Source organism: Procambarus clarkii, chromosome 50, assembly GCF_040958095.1.
Source record: "Procambarus clarkii isolate CNS0578487 chromosome 50, FALCON_Pclarkii_2.0, whole genome shotgun sequence".
NCBI lineage: Eukaryota > Metazoa > Arthropoda > Malacostraca > Decapoda > Cambaridae > Procambarus > Procambarus clarkii.
This window is the reverse complement of record NC_091199.1, coordinates 20,137,473-20,157,385: the sequence shown is the minus strand read 5'-3', so window position 1 is coordinate 20,157,385 and position 19,913 is coordinate 20,137,473. Positions and strand designations below refer to the sequence as shown.

Here is a 19,913-nt window from a genome sequence, read left to right as displayed (position 1 = left end):
TTACTATATTGCAGATAAAACTGATTTGGCAACGATGAAACTCAAACTGGAGCTGGCCAAGATTGAACGTGAGCAGCAAAGAGAAGCAGCTGCCATACGAAAGGAAGAACAAGAACGTGAAATCGCCCTCAAGGAACGTGAGTTTGCAATGCTCCGTGAGCGGGAACGAGTACAGCTTGAAACAAAACGACGCGAGTTGGAGATGCAACACGAACATGACAAGCAACAAGCGACTCTGGCTCTAGAGTGTCGTCAACGAGAATTCGCGTTGGAAACTTCACACCTCGCTCAACGCCAGCAAGCTACTGCCAATCTTCCCGTCAGTTTTAATATATCACATGCAAGTAAGTTAATGCCATCCTTTGTAGAAGCAGAAGTTGACGTGTTTTTTACCACCTTTGAAACCCTTGCTAATCAACTCAGTTGGCCTGTCGACCAATGGGCCACACTTCTCAGAGTCCATCTTACAGGTAGAGCTGCAGTCACACTCAGCACTTTGGCGCCTGAGAATGACTACCAGACTCTGAAACAAGCAGTGTTGGACGCCTACCTCCTCTCCACAGAAAGTTATCGAAGGAAATTCCGTGACCACCTGAAGGCAAGTACCACTACCTTCCTCGAGTTTGCTAACACAAAACGGAGATATTTTATGAAATGGCTGGAAGCAGCACATGTCTCTACTTTTACAGAACTCGTCAACCTGATGCTAGTTGAAGAATTCTTGAGGCGTGTGCCGCCTCCTGTCCGTCTATATTTAGCAGATAAAGAAGAAACCGACTACCTGAAGTGTGCTAAGTCGGCTGACACTTACAGCCTCATCCACCGGCTGACACCAGAACCATCCTCCAGTAAGATGTCGTGGTACAGTTACGAGAAAGTGAATACCGATCAAGCTGGCTCGCAATTGTACTGCAAGTATTGTAGACTTTATGGCCATACCATAGATAAGTGTGGTAAGTCTCAATACAAAGGAACCACCGACACACAGAAACCCAAACCAACTCCTCCTAAGTTCGGTAAGCCTGTGATGAATGTTGGTGTTATTGTTAATGATCTTTCTCTTTTCAGTAACCACCTGTATACTGGAACTGTCTCTGCCAACGGTTCAAATCCGGAGGGACGTTTCAAATTGAAGATCTTGAGGGACACAGCGGCTCTTCAATCGATCATCTTGAAGTCGGCTGTGCCCAACATCGCCTACACCAGAGAAACTGTCTTCATCACTGACCTCACTGCTACCACTCCTTATCCTCTCGCCGGAGTCCACCTGGATTGTCCCTTCGTGAATGGAGAAGTCCAAGTCGCCGTCAGGGAAAAGCCTTTTCCCATGCCTGGAGTGCAACTTCTCCTAGGCAACGACTTGGCAGAAGACCTGCAACCGACCAACATGATCGTCATGGACAAACCCCAGGTGTGTACCTCTGTGCCAATTAACCCTATATTCGAGTATGTTCCAGCAAAGGTTCAAGAGAGTGATGAAGTTTCTCCTCCGGTTCTAGTGACCACCCGTGCACAAGCCGCACGACCACAGCCAGCTGACTCTACTGCTACCGATGTCCCTCAAGACCCTCGGAAACTACTCCCGAATCTGACCAAGTTGGAGTTCCGTAAGTTGCAGAGGGAAGATCTTACCTTAACACCATTGTTTTTCCAGGCTGAGACTCAACCCGACAGTATTCCTGGGTTCTTCCTAGAGAACGACTTGCTCTATCGCAGATATCGACCCAGTAAACTGAAGGAGGAGGACGATTGGGCCAACATCGAACAACTTGTGATTCCTGCCAGCCTGCGGCCCACTATTCTACACCTGGCCCACGGAGCACTCTCCCACTACGGATTCAACAAGACTTACCATGGAATTCATCAAGACTACTACTGGCCAGGTATGGTAAATAGCGTCAAACAGTACGTAAAACAGTGTCATACATGTCAGATGGCAGGTAAACCGAACATCTCTATTCCCAGAGCGCCACTGGTTCCCATACAGGTGCCTGCGGAACCTTTCCACAGACTTATTATAGACTGTGTTGGTCCTTTACCTCGGACCAGTTCAGGTAACGCCTATATCTTAACCATCCTGTGTCCTACCACCAGATTTCCCATAGCAGTTCCAGTGAAGAACATCACGGCTGCTACGGTTGTAAAGCATTTATTAAAGATCTTCACTCAATATGGATTTCCCAGGGAGATTCAGAGCGACTGTGGTACCAACTTCACCAGTGATCTCTTCAAAAGGACACTGGAGGAGTTCAACATCAAACAGGTATTGTCCAGCCCCTATCATCCTGCTTCACAGGGTTCTCTTGAGCGTAGTCATCAGACTATCAAAGCACTCCTGAAAAAGTTTTGTAGTGAAACCTCTAAGGATTGGGATAAGCAAATTGATTTGATAATGTGCATATATAGAAGTCTTCCCAATGAGTCCCAATGAGTCCCTAGGAGTATCTCCTTATGAGATGCTCTACGGCCGTAAGTGCCGTACTCCCCTCAAGGCTTTCAAAGACTCTCTACGAGATGCCACCTTCAGTGAGCATCAGAATGTGCCCCAATTTCTTCAAAACCTTCAACATATTCTAGAGAGAGTCCACAGTTTTGCCCATGATAATCTATTGAAAGCACAGGAGAGGATGAAGACTCATTACGACCAGACCAGCAAAGTAAGAAAATTTAAGCCGGGAGACTTCGTGCTAGCATACTTCCCTATCCCAGGTTCTCCTTTACAAAACAGGTTTTCAGGACCCTACCGCATCAAGGAGTGCAGAAACAACCATAACTACGTTCTCGAGACTCCAGATAGGCGGCGGAAGACCCAGCTGTGCCACGTCAACCTCCTGAAGCTATATAATGGTACTCCTCCCACTTTCATGACAAATTATCCTACTTTTACAGAACCATACATCCACAGTGAGACCTTCCCAGCTTCTCCTCCCGAAAGCACCGACAAGGAGTCCACGCTTTCTAATTCAAAAATCCATACTGATATTCCCAACCATTTTCAGGACCCTAATAGTGCTCCTTTGCCATATTCTAATTCCACTCTCACCTCGTCAGATAAGCCCTTCATCCTCCATGTCGACACCAGTGGTACCGGCGTTGGTGGTGTCGTGATGCAGCATCGAGGCGAGGAGAATACACCTGTCAGCGACTACCGCTACAAGGAACTACGGAACAATTGGCAAGGAGCTACTCGTCATCATCCTGAAGCTCCAGCACTTTACTCCACACCTGAAAAGTGCTCGGTCTACCATCTACACGGACCACACCACCGTACACCTCCTGCAGCACGCCCACTTCTCATCTCAACGTCTTCTACTATGGGCTTGATAACTGCAGAAATTCAACCTGGAAACCCGCTATACCAAGGTTCTGACAACATCTTAGCCGATGCTCTCTCCAGAGTTTATGAAGTAGAAGCAGTAGTATAATCTGAGCCAGATAGGCGCACTTAACAAACAATGGGGGGTACTTATCATACAATGGAATCAGAGGCGGGGAGCCAGATAGGCCCACTTATCGGACAAAAGGAATCAGAAGCGGGGTGACAGATAGACCCACCTCAAATTGTAGTCTACGGTGTGCCCCCACCACATTTCACTTACACTGTGTCATCTCCGTTTAAACACTACACTCATTATAAATATATAGGACTAATTAAGGATATATATATATTCGAACAAGTCTGAATGGCCCCTCCCTTATATGGGAGTATTTAAGGAGTATTAAATTATAAATCCTCCCCCTCCCCCAAAGGTTAAAAAAAACATCAAATAATTTATTAAATGCTTTATTAGGTAAAAACTACAAAATGTATAAGTAATTATGTTAGTTAATAATTGTAGTTTACAGAGTGCTCTTGCCATATTTCTCTTACTACAGCTCTACCCCTCCCCTCCCTATCCCACACCCCCATCCTCATCTGAGTAGAATTGTGACGATTCCTCATCAGTGAAGAGTGGGGGAAGGTCTTGAGCCCCATCCCCCCCCTCTCTTGGGGGGGTGGGGTGAGTTGGGTGGACACCTTTTGGCTGAGTTTCCTCCTCTCTCTCATCGGAAGTGTTCTGGAAAGAGATGGGGTAAATAATTTATAGTGATTAAAGGTTTTTTATATAATTATATATTTTATTAGAAAAATATTATATTTTTCTCTAAGAACAACTAGTACATACCTCTCCCCCTGCAGGAGCGGCCTTGTGTCCTCTACAGCAGGCGTCGTCAATTAGACTACGTAACAGCATCTTGTTTGGGGCAGACCCCCCACGTAGAATTACTACTCTACAAATGTGGACGGGTCCCAAGAACTGCACTGGAGAAAAACATAAGAGGTGAAATAGAGGATATACAAACTTTTTTTATTGAGGGAAATAAAACATAAAATAAATCTATTAGCAGAAAGATAGGGTAATACTAACCAGGTCCTTCAAGGACTTCAATCTTCCCCGCAGGTGTTTTTTGAGAGACACCTCCCATTTCGTAGGAGGAAGACAGTCTTCTGAGGGGGGTGGGTGGGGGAGAGGGGTTTTTATAGGAGGCTACACCCCTTGTTAGGTAGGTTGCCTAGCTAACAAAAATATTCTCTACACCACCTATAAGAACCAACCCCTATACCTCTACAAAATGTCCTAACACAATGATGTTTCATAGGAAAATATCGTCTTGCATAAGCAAGGGCTCGTTTATCATTTAATTTTAAAGTAATGCTTGAAAATACATTATGTAAGTAGTGTACTGTTGAAGGCAACCCCAGGTGGCTCACCCTATGAACGAACATGACGCAATACAGTCCACAGGCGAGAGTAAAATCACTCTGGAGTCTGTAGCGCATTCCAAACACCTTTCTTATTTTGTTAGTTTTAATAAATCCTTGAAAATGACGTCCGTAAGTAACTGGTGATATTGCATAACTATCAAAAAAAAACATCCGATGATTAACTTTATCAACATAAATTCCTACCCAATGTCCCATAGTGATTCTGCTATTTGAAGGTAAAATATTAGTTATGAAAACAATAGGTTTTCTTGAAGATATATTTAAATGTTCTATCTCATCAGCATTATAACAACCTAGGTAGAGTGTTCGATCCCCTAGATTATTTTTTAAATTAATATTTATATCATAACAATTCATTATGTTTTTTTAAGCTCGCACGTCACACAGAACAGTTCTCTGCCCATCGATGGATAGTACCCCGGTCGTTTCCCCAAACAGTAAAACCAGCCTGTTATATGTAACACCCCCACCAAATTCAAGCTCCATACGCAAGTTGCCAGATTTCTCCACAGGGAGGGAATCTTTTGTTTGAATGGTGGTTAAGTCAAAGGCGAATATTGATCTTCCCTTATTAAAAGAGTCATAGGCCAGTAGTGAATCACGCTCTAAGCCTAATGTCTTCAAAGTTTCATAATAAAGGCGGGAATAATGGTTATCGAAATCGCCACCAATTCGGTAAATTGCATTATTGTTCAAATACATAGCAATACTTTTCAGCTTTGCATTTTCAAAATATAATCCATTACCTTGGTGAAGACCGGCGAAATAATTCATTGGAACGATTATCATGTATATCTTGTGTGGAATTACTTGCGCCCATGGTTGATCAATTAAGAGACTAGTTTGATTCCCTGCTAGAACATATGTTTTAGAAATGGTTCTATTGAAAGTATAGGTTATGGGGTCGGGGGATGCTAACAGTGAGCTGTTTAAGGCCAGGTAAGCACTTGGGTAGGGGAACACCCGCGTCACCCATAACTTAGCATAATCCATATGCAGGCGATACTTAGAGCCATCGTCCACGCTTGTATTTAGGACCCAAGCATGGGGGGAGAGCTCCAATCTTAGTCGCATATCTATATTATCTAATATGTATTGGTCTAGGGATGATATATCCAATAGGAGGGGGAAACACATCGACAAACCTTTACTTTTTAAATCACCCATAAATTTTTTATCCTTGGCGGTTGCTCCAGTAAAATAAGTATTTGTAAACTCATTAGTGATTATACCATCGTCATCTCTCCAGTCCCTACGAAAGCCTCCAATTCTCCCCAAGGAAGACATTTTTGATGGAGGCATGGAGGTAATTAATTTAATAAACGACCAATAATTAAAATTAGTATTTGTTTCAACTACCTGCTCTCCTAAAAACACCTGAACACCTTTAAACATGGTATTTGACAACCCATTCACAAATTCCACATGGTCATCCTCTTCCAATTTTGTGGTATCGTCATCTTTCGTTAAAGATACCTTAAAATCAATAACAATATTAGCTAGATCTAAGAAGGCGCCCTGGGTTCCAGGGATGCGGAATTCTAAGTAATTATCCCGCAAACGTTGATTAATGGGGAGGTTGACAGGTAGAACGTCTATTTGCTGCGTAGAGGCAATTGAACTCTCCACATTACGTATTCTGTTACTTCTAGGAAATTGGTCAATAATACTGGAACTATAATATTCTAGTGGTATTTTCGCCCCAGCTCCGCTAGGCTCCCCCATGATCCCTCCGAAAGTTGAAGTATGACTGCTTACGTTAGCGAAAACACATCATTTTTATACCCAAGACCTCGTTTACATTTTTTATTTTTATTTTTTCGCCTAGAGAGTCTTTTAATTTTACCTCCCATTACCAATTTCTTTCCCACACTCTTAAGAGCATCAATACCGTGAGTTCTCAGAGCACTTTTTACATCCCGTTTACCACTGCTTAAATCACCAAGGACATTTTTCCCAAAATCGATGGCGCTAGGTGTTACAGCTTTCATGAAAAATGGTATGGCCCGTCGAGCAATACCAGCCAAGGTCCCAAAGAAACCTCCACCAGATCTGAGATAAGGCGCTTGGAATGTGCGTATGTCATTCATCGCCCCCCCTCTCATCCCATGTCTCCTAGGGGGAGGTGCGAATATCTCCCCGAACTCCCCCTGGGAGGGTGGGTGGAACGGTATTCGCATTCTGAGGTCTCTTCCTATAATAACCTAAGTCGAGGCTAAACACTTCTTTATATATATGTTGCTATACCTTAGGGCGGATATGTAAGACCGCCGTAACCGACCTCCCATCTTCAAAACTAACCATTCGACCAAACTGATCTGTTATTTTAATACTGACTTTCTCCAACGTGTTAGTGTTTAATGTTTTGTACACTAGAGGGTGAGCCCCTCTAGAATATGAGTCATGATAATTGATTGCATCTAAGATATTTACAATCTGCCCTCTGTATCGTTCAGGCTCGATGACGTCACTATAAATGAGTAAATAGTCACAACCCCCGTCAATGTCTGGGGGCGATAAGGCCACAGTCTTGGAGGCTGACGTAATGTCATCTGTTTTCGCTCGATAAATGGTGTATTTGCGACTGCTGTCAAAACCAAGTACATTAGCTATTCTGTGTTTAAATTGAAAGCTGAGAGAATTTAATGAGCCAGTACTTCCACTGTTAAGAGTTGAAGCTAGTAATACCCTCTCTACAGATTGGTCATAGGTGAGGATTGGTTCTTTATCTGAGAAGTATATTTTGAAATCATCCCTAAAGCTAAGCTGCATGTCGGTTGTTATTTGTCGACTAACCACGTCTGTAATGAATTTGATGTTTCTTGATAATATGTTGGTTTTTGGGTGGAAGGTGTATATGAGGTGTTCTGGACTCTTAGAAAGAGTTCCACGTTTAAAAGTGGCATAGATATCTATACCAGAGTCCTCCTCATCTTTGATGATGGCATTAATTCTCCTGGGGAGGAGTATGTTGACTAAAGCCACTTCATGTTTAATGGAAGGGTTTAAATGTAGTGTTGGGATGGTGTTTGTAAATGCTGAACTCGTGTTGTTGTAAATATCTCCTTGATCGAGACTGGTAAGATATATGTAATGTTCTTCCCCCATTGTCCCGTTATGTACTGAAAGGCCAATATACAGGGGATGGGTTTTTGTAAGAAGGGAGAAAATAAACAACATAACTTATATTTTATTTTATTAAACTACTTAAAGAACTACAACAGGTGAAGATTCCCACACATTTTTTAAGAATAGTGATTAACCACTCCCCCCTCGCTACTACTACTGCTGGCTGCTGCTACCTCCACTGCTGCTTCCGCCGGGGCTACTGTAGCTGCCACTACCTCATCTTCTTTACTGGAGTGGTGCTTACAGCTTTCGTTGTTTTTTCGGGGGGGGAGGATAACAGGAATATTTCCTGCGACTCTCCATCGAGGATGGAGTCGATACGGCGATTCGCCCCCGTTTCAAAGTCGAGGAGTGGCTCAATCCTCCGTTTAACTGAGGTTGACGTTGTAGGGGGCGGTGGAGAGGTGGCGGTGGAGGTGGAGCCGTATTCCTGAGAGTGTTTCTTCTTCCTGGGTGTGGCTGGTGGTGTTGGAGGAGTAGAACGAGAAGAGGTTCTTGGTGTGGTACCACCCTCTCCCACCACGGCGTCGAGCGTTATAGTAAGATTATCAGCACTTGGGTCGTCGAACGGGAGGGGTGCCACTGATGGGGTAACAGCGGCAGGTCGTTTGAGGATGACTAACTCTTTGTTCACTTTGGCGAGTTCTTGATGAAGAGACAGCAGCATGGGTCCAATGTCCTTGTGCCAGTTGACCATACCGTCGCGGGAAGCCCCTAAGCCGTAGGGTACCACTAGTCGAGTCATGGTTGGGGTTGCCGCCATTAAATTGCCCACCTTTGTTAGGCTCATCTTGAGCCAGTACCGGCGGTTCTTGGCGGTATCCAGGGTGACGTTAGTGACGTAGTGAGTGTCGGCGGAAGTCTGCACTTGTTCCTGGGCTATTGGGTTTGACTCGAAGGGGGCTCCTGCCCCGAATGCAGAAATCAACCCCACAAAAGTGGGCCTGAAGTAAAGGACGGGCTCCTCTATGAGATCTTGTCCGTCGGAGGGGAGAGGGGCTATCTTCACAACAATGTCCCCGGGGGTAGACCGACAACGAATTATTGCCCTATTGGCATTACCCAGTCCTTCACGTTCCACACGGGCGTAGGAGAACGTCTTCCAGATGACGGAAGCCAGTCCATAGGGTCGCACAACAGCAGCCGCCAGGTCGTAGATTATGACGTCCCCCACCCCAAAGGCGTGGGAGTCAGTGATATCGTCGCTGACGGTCTTGATACAAGCCAGAGACATGGTGAGAGGGCGGGTGCTGGGGAGCTCGTCGTCGTCAACTGTAGTATAGTGTTCCAGGAGCGGCGGTGGGCGACCTTTAAATACACCTGTGACCCACCTGGGGGGAGAGGGGTGAAGGGGTGTGGGGTAGAGATCACCTTATGTGCCCATAGACACTCCGCCCAGACTCAAAGGCTGTAATCATATCACGATGTTGGAAGGTTAATTTTTCCATCTGCCAAATCTCTGTCTGGATCTCCTGAGATGAATACTCCTCATACCTTTTCACCGTTTCTCCAAATGACTTAAAAAACCGTTCTGGGGGAGCACTCAACACAAGACGGTCATAACAATCCCATAAGGCATATATCAATCTACTTTTGTGTTCGACAAACTTGTAGTAACGTTGAGTAGCAACCAAACGCTTCAATAGGGGAGATTTTTCTCCCTCCTCTACTGCCGCAGGGGGGGTAGAAGCTCTCTCCATGGTGGATACACAACTGAATATAAAGTCGTTTAAGATGTGCTTCATATAGGTTTTTTTTCAATACGGTTCCCAATGGGGCCTCCTATGGATACCCCTACCCCCTTTTAACTGTGATCTGGCGCGAGAATTACGTATAAAGGATGGGTCTACACCAGCCACCTTCAGTAAAATCCTTACATCTGCCTTGTCACCCGTCCTAAATTGCCCCTTAGTAAAGGCTATAGTTTTAATTATATCTAAAATATTTAAATTTTGCACAGGCTTTAATAAATTCCCGCGACTATCCCATACCACCTGTTGACTGTTTTGTTCAAACATGTTCAATAATGTTTTGACGTGGGGAATTTCCCCTATTTTAAAATACACATTTATTAAGTTGTCCAGACTTGGGTTTTGGGGTGTGGTGGTGGTGGCTTTGTGGCGAGTGGGCCCAGCAACAGCTACCCGCATCTCAGGCGGTAGAATGGAATGTATCCTTTTTTTTATTTGTTTTTTTAAAGGGCGACGGTCGCACCTGTCCCGTGTTTTTTGTTGAAAGAAGCCCGCGGCGGCGGGCACCTGCGCGGCGGCCGGCGCTGCGGGGGGGCGGGCAATATCTTTTAAAGGTTGTCTGACCAGTCCCCCCTGTCTGGTAGGGCTATATCGTTCAAAGGAGCTACCGTGGCAACACCGTCCACAAGTTGTTGTTGCTGGAGGGGGTGTGGGGGGAGTGTCCACTCCCCCCACGCCATCATCACCACCGCTAGAGTCACAGCCAAGGTGCTTACAGCCGCCACCAACATTATTAGCCGAATTGTCCCATTTGCTTTCGTTTTTTAAAGAGAAGGACTTATTTCCACCTCTACCACTGGTGGAAGAGGGTGGAGCCACCTCATTAAGAGGCGATGGAGTACTCTCGTTTTTATTAAATAAATATTTTTCGGCAACGAGTCGTGGTACTAGGCAATATTCTTTCACCATTTTTTTCTCTTCTTACGTAATTACTTAATTAGAGAGGAAATTAACGATACAGCCAAAGGTAACAGAGCTGCCAATATAGCACCACCTCTCCTAGAGGTTAAAATGATTTTCTTTTTGTACAATGGAGTTTTCTTACGCGCCACAGAACGAATGTCTTTCTGATACCTCTGTAGTCCATTAATTATCTGAGGTTGAACTGGGATGTTTCGTTTCAGAAAATTGGCAAAAATTTCACAAATTGATTCAATTTCCTGTCGTTTTAAAGCCTTGATTAGTTTATTCCGCTTCTTGGGTGATAAATTGTTTAATAAAAATAACAGTTGATGGTGTTTCTCTACGAGAGAGTCCTGATGAACTGTCATTTTTTTTTTTTCAAAATTTGACGATGTCTTGAGCTTTAATCCAGCAATTGCTGGAATCTGGGTACCCTCTCCACTTGACGAAATATTATCTGTGTCCTTTCGATGTCTTCCTAGACTGTAATATCGTTATGGGGAAATAGTCTGGAAGCGTTGTTGAAATCAATTCTTGCTCATAAAACATACCACTGATCGGCTCGTTGGTTAAATCTTTGACTTTATAGGTTGGAATTGGTTGTGTTCTATCAATATGAGACACTTGAAATATTTCTTCTGTATTTTGGGGCCAAAAGCCCTTGTGAAATGTATTCCTTCGCTTTGCTAGTCGTACATACTGCCCAACCTGCAGTTGTGGACTGATGGAAGTTATGGGGTGGTCATTGTTTAAATACATGACCTTAAACTGTCTTCGTATATCTTCAATGTTTTGCAACTTATGGATGGCATGTGGAGTATTTTTTAGTATTCTGTGGAAAGTGTGGTTGTATACATTCACAACTTTTGGAAGGATGTGAATGTATTGTAAAGAATTAGCCTGGGTCATATAATGATACAGTTTATGTTTTAAAGTTTTGATGGCCCGCTCCACTATACTAGATTTCATTTCCGAAAATACACTATATAACTTAATATTTTTCTTATTCAGATAATTTTGAACAGTCCTGTTGTAAAATTCTCTTCCTCGGTCGGTGAATATTCGTCTTACCCCGTGAAACTGAGAGGTTTCCTCTAACACCTTCTTTAGGGCAGCTACCACATCCGTTGAATTTTTTGTTTTTAAAGTTTGAGTCTGCATTAGGCGAGAATAAACATCGACACAAATCAAAATATATTTTACACCACTATTGTATTTTTGTAAACTACAAAAGTCTCCCAAATCACAGGCAATTATGGTGCGGGGTTTAGGAGCTAATATTTTTCGCCGAGGAAATCTAACTAAATTTCTTCTGTGTAATGTGTAAGATCGTTCCCCACGGAGAAATTCCCTCACATCTGCAATACTGATGCTGGTGTCTTTAAGTCTGGCAGCCTTATACAATTTTTGAATTGATCCTGTGAAACCAACCGGGGTAGAAATGTCATTGTAGATGGAGGTAAGAATTGACCGTTTCTGCGTCGTTAAAGGCATTTTTTTTTTTTTTTTTTTTGTTTTTGTTTTGTTCACATATGATAAACAATTTCACACTGGTCTTCATTGACAACCCCCGTTCGTAGTTGTAATGTCTCAGGAACTGTCAGATCAACCAATAAATAGCCATACTCTCTCTGGGATATTGCCCGTCGGTATATTTCGACGAAATTATTAATAGTTTTCCGCCCATATAACTGTCCACTTAAAATTTCAAGTTGGGTTATGTCTCTCTGCTTCATTAATATATAATGGGTACAATTCAGAGTTATTGTCCTAGCATATTTCCCCTGGGGAAACAAATTTTGACTAATTAGAATTACAGAAATATTATCGTGTCTGCCTCGGGTGAAGATATTGGCTATAATTGGACTCTGAATGGCTTCCAGGTATAAGTCATCAATTATATACAAAACTGACTCATTTGAAAAAGGATTCTTATACTCTAAAGGGTTAATCAGCCCTTGGGAGAGAGTAACCTTTTTTTGCAAAATGGGGTTCTTTGAAATAGGATGATCAGTATTATTTGCAGTTGACACTATAATTTTTGAGAATTTCCCGTGGTATTTAACACATAAATTTACCACCAGGCTAGTTTTCCCAGAATTGCTAAATCCAGCTACAAATATTCTCGCCGGTTGATGAAAAATATTAAGTTGGTCGTCTGTGGCAGAAGTACACTCCTCCATATTTTCCTCATAAATGATCCAATTACCTGTGGGACAGCCACTTATATATATATATATATATATATATATATATATATATATATATATATATATATATATATATATATATATATATATATATATATATATATATATATATATATATATATATATATATATATATATATATATATATATATATATATATATATATATATATATATGAGAGTGGGTGAGTGTGAGTGAGAGTGTGAGTGTGAGTGAGTGTGTGTGTGGTGTGTGTGTGTGTGTGAGTGAGTGTGTGTGTGAGTGTGTGTGAGTGTGTGTGTGTGTGTGTGTGTGTGTGTGTGTGTGTGTGTGTGTGTGAGAGTGAGAGTGTGAGCATGTATTCACCCCAAGGAGCGCCACCCTCCTCAGGACAAAGGCGCCCCATACCTGGGTTTTTGGGGCTCCCATTGAGATGACCTCCAGACGAGAGAAAAAAAAAAGTTCTCTATAGCAAGTCTAATCCTTCTCTTTCACACAGGAGCTGTGAGATGTTGCATGTATTGTGTATTCACCCTCCAAGGGGTACCACCCTCCTCAGACCATAAACAGCCTACCTGGGTTTTTTTTGCTCAACTCCCATAGAGATGACCGCCAGACGAGAAAAAAAGTTCCCCATAGCAACCCTAACCCTTCTCTTTCACACGACGGCGGGAGGGGTTGTGAGGTATTGTATGTGGCAACACCGCCCCCCACTTGATCATCAAATATAAGGACACCACACACCCCTCCTTCAGTTAGTTAGTATACATACAGTTTGTGTTGAAACCTTCCACTCCCCATCCCCGTCTAGACTAACATGTAAGTAAATTAATATCTATTTCATATTTGGAGATATATATATAAATATATATATATATATATATATATGCGAACAAGCCTGAATGGTCCCCAGGACTATATGCGAATGAAAACTCACACCCCAAGTTTGGGGTGTTCGAGTTCGAGTCACTTCTGGTTCGAAGTAACAAGGGTTCGTAAGGGTTCGAAGTAACAAGGGTTCGTACCGTAGGTACTTCGTACCTCTGGTTCGAAGTAACAAGGGTTCGAGTCACTTCTGGGGTGTGAGTTTTCATTCATATATATATATATATATATATATATATATATATATATATATATATATATATATATATATATATATATATATATATATATATATATATATATATATATAAGAGAGAGTAGGGGTGTTTTGAGAGAGGGAGAATATATATATATATATATTATATATATATATATATATATATGTCGTACCTAGTAGCCAGAACTCACTTCTCAGCCTACTATACAAGGCCCAATTTGCCTAATAAGCCTAGTTTTCATGAATTAATGTTTTTTCGACCACCTAACCTACCTAACCTAACCTAACCTAACGTTTTCGGCTACCTAACCTAACCTAACCTATAAAGATAGGTTAGGTTAGGTTAGGTAGGGTTGGTTAGGTTCGGTCATATATCTACATTAACTTAAACTCCAATAAAAAAAAATTGACCTCATACATAATGAAATGGGTAGCTTTATCATTTCATAAGAAAAAAATTAGAGAAAATATATTAATTCAGTAAAACTTGGCTTATTAGGCAAATCGGGCCTTGCATAGTAGGCTGAGAAGTGAGTTCTGGCTACTAGGTACGACATATATATATATATATATATATATATATATATATATATATATATATATATATATATATATATATATATATATATATATAAGAGAAAGAGGGGTGTTTTGAGTGGGAGAGAATATATAATTATTTATTTTATATATTTTTTTTTCCTAGGAGTGGGGGATAATGTCACTCCCAGGTGATATTTGCAACATTTGTGGTTGGAGCTCATCACCACAATTCGTGCATACAACTTATTGCTGCCTCCGCTGTGGGGAAGCTGTGTGTGTTCAATCTAGTGGAGTTCACAGGAGAACCTGTGGTGGAGGTAAGCCCTTATTTATTTATTTATTCGTATTTATTTCAAATGAGAAATATTGAGATGGTTTCCCCTATCTTCATGGGGGTGTGGGGGCTGTGTGAGTGAGAGTGTGTATATTTATGAGTTATTTCCTTGTTAGGAGGTAAACATCACCGGCCTACCGGAGAGAGTGGTTTTGTATGCCTCATATGTGGTAGCGTCACCTCGAAGCCTCACCCCACTTTCACCTGCAGCAGTTGTGGGGTCACTTTGTGTGAGCACTTGACCTCTGAACATCTACAATCATGTCCCCAAGGTGAGTGAATAAACCCTCTCTCCAGTTTTATTATCTTAAGAAGCTTTCTTGAGGCGTTATGTCATGGGGTTTAGTAGAGTGTGATGGGTGTTGCCTTTTATTATTAATATTATTATTATTGTTATTATTATTATTATTATTATTATTATTATAATTATTATAATTATTATAATTATTTTTCAGGGGTGCTTCAGAGGCAGGTAAAGACATCTCAGGGGCAGGTAGGAGAGGAACTTCACCCCAAAGCCCAACGTAACAATAGCCCCTTAGGTGGTGGCGGGGGTAGACAGCCCTTTGAAAATGGGGGGGAGGAAGAGATGAGTGATGATGGTGATGGTGGTGATGATGATGGTGGTGGTGGTGACATCCCTCAGGCAGGTCCTAGTGGTCTTAGACCCCATGACAACAATCGAGATAGAGATGGAAATTCCTCAGAAGGGGAGGATGTTATAGACATCCCTCACTTAATTAATAGGGTGGGGGCCCTGGGCGATCTCTTTACTAGAATGGAATATTCCATCCCCCCAGCCTTTGCCACAGATCCTGTAGGTCTTCTAAGCAACTTTAGAGAACTATTCTCTAACGAAATAGAGAATTACATGAATTCTCTGGGGGGTCATGGCAATTTTACTTCATCATTCAAAATCCTCCTTGAAGTGAAGGTTACACTTTTAAAGCAACGTCTCACAGAAGATGATGACTATAGGGAACACTTCATAACGACACCTGCTAGGCTGGTAACTCTTGAGGAGGTGGGTGATCTTATTGATAGTTGGGTGGGTTATATGATTACACGTCTGGAGGATCTCCTTTCAGAAACAGAGGGGAGTGGTTTTATATTATTTAATGTTGATTTCCTCAAAATCGTTATCTGTAATGGTAGTGTAAGGTCAGTTTTAGGGGATTATGTCCCTTATCCCCCCTTTTTAAGGGGCCAACACGAGGTCTTCAACCCAAACCCAAATGGTAACAATGGAACATGCATTATTCAATGCATTGCCGCTTTTCGGGCGTCACAACAAGGATGGAAATGGAAACGTATAGGAAGACTTGTAGAGTCTCACTCTAGGGTTAGGAAAATGGTCAAATACGAGCAATTATCTTTCCCTCTCTCATGGGAGGATATCTCTAAATTGGAAAATAGGAATAAACTCTCCATTTTTTTGTATTCAATTCACAAACATACAGACGGTGCCTATCACGTCTCTCTTTGTCGTCGTGGTAGCAGACAGTACTCAGACATAGTTCCATTATTATTATTGGGGGAGTCTCATGTAAGTCTTATTAAAGACTTAAATAAATTTTTACGGAACTTTACCCGCAGCCACAGGCGAAAGACAGTCTTCTGTAGAAGCTGTCTTTCTGAATATCAAAATTCTAGTGAGCTGTCTCACCATTCTGTTTCCTGCGACATCACGCAGAAAATGATTTATCCCCAGGAGGGGGACACCCTTCATTTTAAAAATACAGGGAAAGGTTACCCCCCTTCCCATGTAGCTTATTTCGATTTCGAGAGTGTCCTAAGCACTGAGGATTGTCTAGGTTCTGTTACAGCCATACATAGGCCTATAGCATACAGCTATATAATTGTTGATAGGAACCACTCCGTCATTGATAAATTTACTTATTTTGGGGGGGACAGCGTCACTCATTTCATGGAGCGAGTTGCCACCAAATGGGAAATAATCAGATCCACCCTACCCAAATATGAAATAGACATGTCTCTTGAGGATATGGTTCATTTTAGGAGACAGACTCACTGTCAGTTTTGTGAGGCGGTATTTACACCCACCAATTTCAAGGTTCAACATCATGATCACCTTAGGAAAAAACTCAATTATATTGGAGCTCTATGTAATTACTGCAACCTCCGCCACAAGAATGCTCTAGAGAGTTTAGTCCTAATTGCCCACAATATGTCTTATGACATGGGCTTAATTTTGAGGGAGTTTGCCATGGGTTCAAATATTAAGAGCAATATCCCCATGAGGCAGGGGACTAAATATCTTAAGGTAGAAATAGGCAACCTTAAATTTCTTGATTCACTGGCTTTTATTACGGGCAGTCTTTCGTCCCTAGCAAAAACCCACATTGATTCAGGCAGCCCCTTAACATTCACTCACTCAATGATAGAAGGTTTACCCGAAGAGAGTCACCACCTACTCTTAAAGGGTAAGCAGTTTTTCCCTTATGAATATGCCACAAAAATCAGCTGCTTTAATGATGCAACACTCCCCCCTATTGAAATGTTTTACAGCTCCCTAAACAAATCATCCATCACTTTGGAAGAATATAGACATTCTAAATTAGTATGGGAGGCTACGGGATGTGAGTCATTAAAGGATTATCTCCTTGTTTATTTAAGGTGTGATGTCGGTTTACTGGCTGACATTTTTACTCACCATAGAGTAATTCTAAATGATATATTTTCCTTAGAGATGACTCACTACTGTAGCCTTCCAGGCTACTCCTATGATTGCTTCTTGAAAAGTAGCAAAATATCGTTGGAGTTAAGTGCAGATGTGACGTTGCACAATCTCATATCACAAAACATACGAGGGGGTTTTACAACTGCAGTTAGGAGTTATGCCAGAGCTAACAATCGCTATGTCAACCCATCTTTTAACCCCCAGGAGGATAGGTCTTCTTTCTTACTATACCTAGATTTTAACTCCCTTTACGGGAGTTGTATGACTAAGAAATTACCCTATGGTGGTCTAAGAAGGTTGTCATCTGATGAGATGAACTCCTTCATTAGGGAAGGGAAGATAATGACAGAACAGCCATTCTCTTCTAACAAAGGGTACTGGTTATTAATTGACACCAAACATGTGAGACCTGAAATAGCTAGACTAACAGACGATCTACCCCTTTGTTTACACCATAGGGGAATAAGTATGGAGGATATCTCACCATTTAGTAGGGGACTTCTGGAAACAAACAACATCACACACCTCCCCAAAAAAAACAAGTTGGTAGGGGATCATCTCCCAAAGAAACATTATTTCATATCTCTACACCTCTTACAGTTATTTATTGAGATAGGTCTTGAAGTAGGGGCTATTCATGCCATTTATGAGTTCCACCAGTCTGATTTTATGGCAGAATTTGTTAACACCAACGTTAACAATAGAAATGCTTCCACCAGTAACGATAGGAAAACACTCTTCAAATTACTGACGAACAGTGTTTTTGGTAAAACACTACTGAACCCAGCCCGTTATGCCATTGACACCAAACTAGTGACTTCAGCTAGGGTCTTTTTACGAGAGGTGAAGAATCCTCGCTTTAAACGTATGGTGCATTTAGGTGACAATAAATTATTGTCTGTCAGTTCCAGACCATTCATTAAAATTACTCATCCTAATTACATTGGGTTCCAGATTCTTGAGCTAGCAAAATACAGTTTGTACCATTTTTGGTACAGGGTACTTAAGAACCACTATTCAGATAGGGCAGCACTGATATACAGCGATACAGACAGTTTCATCTTCAGTTTAATGACTGAAGATATCTTTAACGAGATGGGGAAAGAACCCCTTAGATCATGGATCGATACCAGTAACTTCCCTGAAACTCACCCCTTGTATGATCCTTCTAAAAAGGGTGTTTTAGGTCTTTTAAAGTCAGAGGTTTCAGATAGACACATCCTTGAAGTTGTAGCTCTCAAGCCCAAAATGTATAGTTTGCTGTTGCACAACAATTCAAATTCCATTACCGCTAAGGGTATCCCCCGCGCTGTGCAAAGATCTTTAACTCATAGCCATTTTAAAGAAACCCTTCACAACAATTCAGTAGTAAATACTTTTCAATACTACCAAATTAGGAATTTAGGAGGGCAAATGGTCACCACCCATAATACTAAGAGGGGTTTAAGTGCATTTGATGATAAACGCTATTACCTAAATAAATACAAAAGCCTAGGCTATGGCCATCCAGACATACCACCTGACCCCCACCCATCCACCTCAACCCAAGGGGTGACCGCTGGAAGTGAAAGTGATGACGTCATCGAGCCACACGGTGAGGAAGGGCGACACCCTTCCAGTGAGAGTGAACGCTATGACGACAGTAGCCCCCTAGGAGAGGAAGTAGAACAACAACAACACCTCTTTCTCCCTCTGGATGATGACTCATCGTCATCATCACCCCAGGAGGGGGAGGAAGACCCCACAACAGACCTGTGGGCACGGAGGAGGGGTCTAGTTAGACAATATTATGGGGGGGAATTAGATTACGACTACGTTTAAGCCACTATGTACTTTTGTTAATATATTGTATAAAACAAGTGTTATTTCTTTTCACCCACTTTTATTTTGAGTATATATATATCCTATATAGGTCCGGACATATATGCACATAGTCCTGGAGGGGCCATTCAGACTTGTTCGAATATATATATATATCCTTAATTAGTCCTATATTTATATAATGAGTGTAGTGTTTAAACGGAGATACACAGTGTAAGTGAAATGTGGTGGGGCACACCGTAGACTACAATTTGAGGTGGGTCTATCTGTCACCCCGCCTCTGATTCCTTTGTCCGATAAGTGGACCTATCTGGCTCCCCGCCTCTGATTCCATTGTCTGATAAGTACCCCCCATTGTTTGTTAAGTGCGCCTATCTGGCTCTAATCATACTACTAGAAGCGACTCCACCTATTACTCCACCACATAACGACGTACTTCTTCCAGAACCGAAGGCTTCGGGGGAGAGTTGTGACGATAATCTCCTTCAAGAGAGATTGAGCCTGCTCTTCCCTCCTAAGTACGTCCCTACACAACTAATAACAATAACAACTAATATAGAAGATATATCCAACACATACAACACAAAGGTTTGCCCAGAGAGCAAATGTATTCAGCACCAGGAACACCTGCTCCACCTCCGCCACTCGAACCAGCGAACTACTTGTTCGTCGCCT

General features: G+C 42.0%; 1 long non-coding RNA gene across 1 annotated transcript; it reads right to left on the bottom strand.

Moving 5' to 3' along the window:
* Positions 1–3,920: 3,920 nt before the first annotated feature.
* LOC138351521 (uncharacterized) lies at positions 3,921–4,871 on the bottom strand. Its single transcript, XR_011222483.1, has 3 exons — positions 4,410–4,871; positions 4,167–4,303; positions 3,921–4,058 (listed from the first exon to the last, which is right to left on the bottom strand). It is a non-coding gene; the product is annotated as an uncharacterized lncRNA (long non-coding RNA).
* Positions 4,872–19,913: the final 15,042 nt, after the last annotated feature.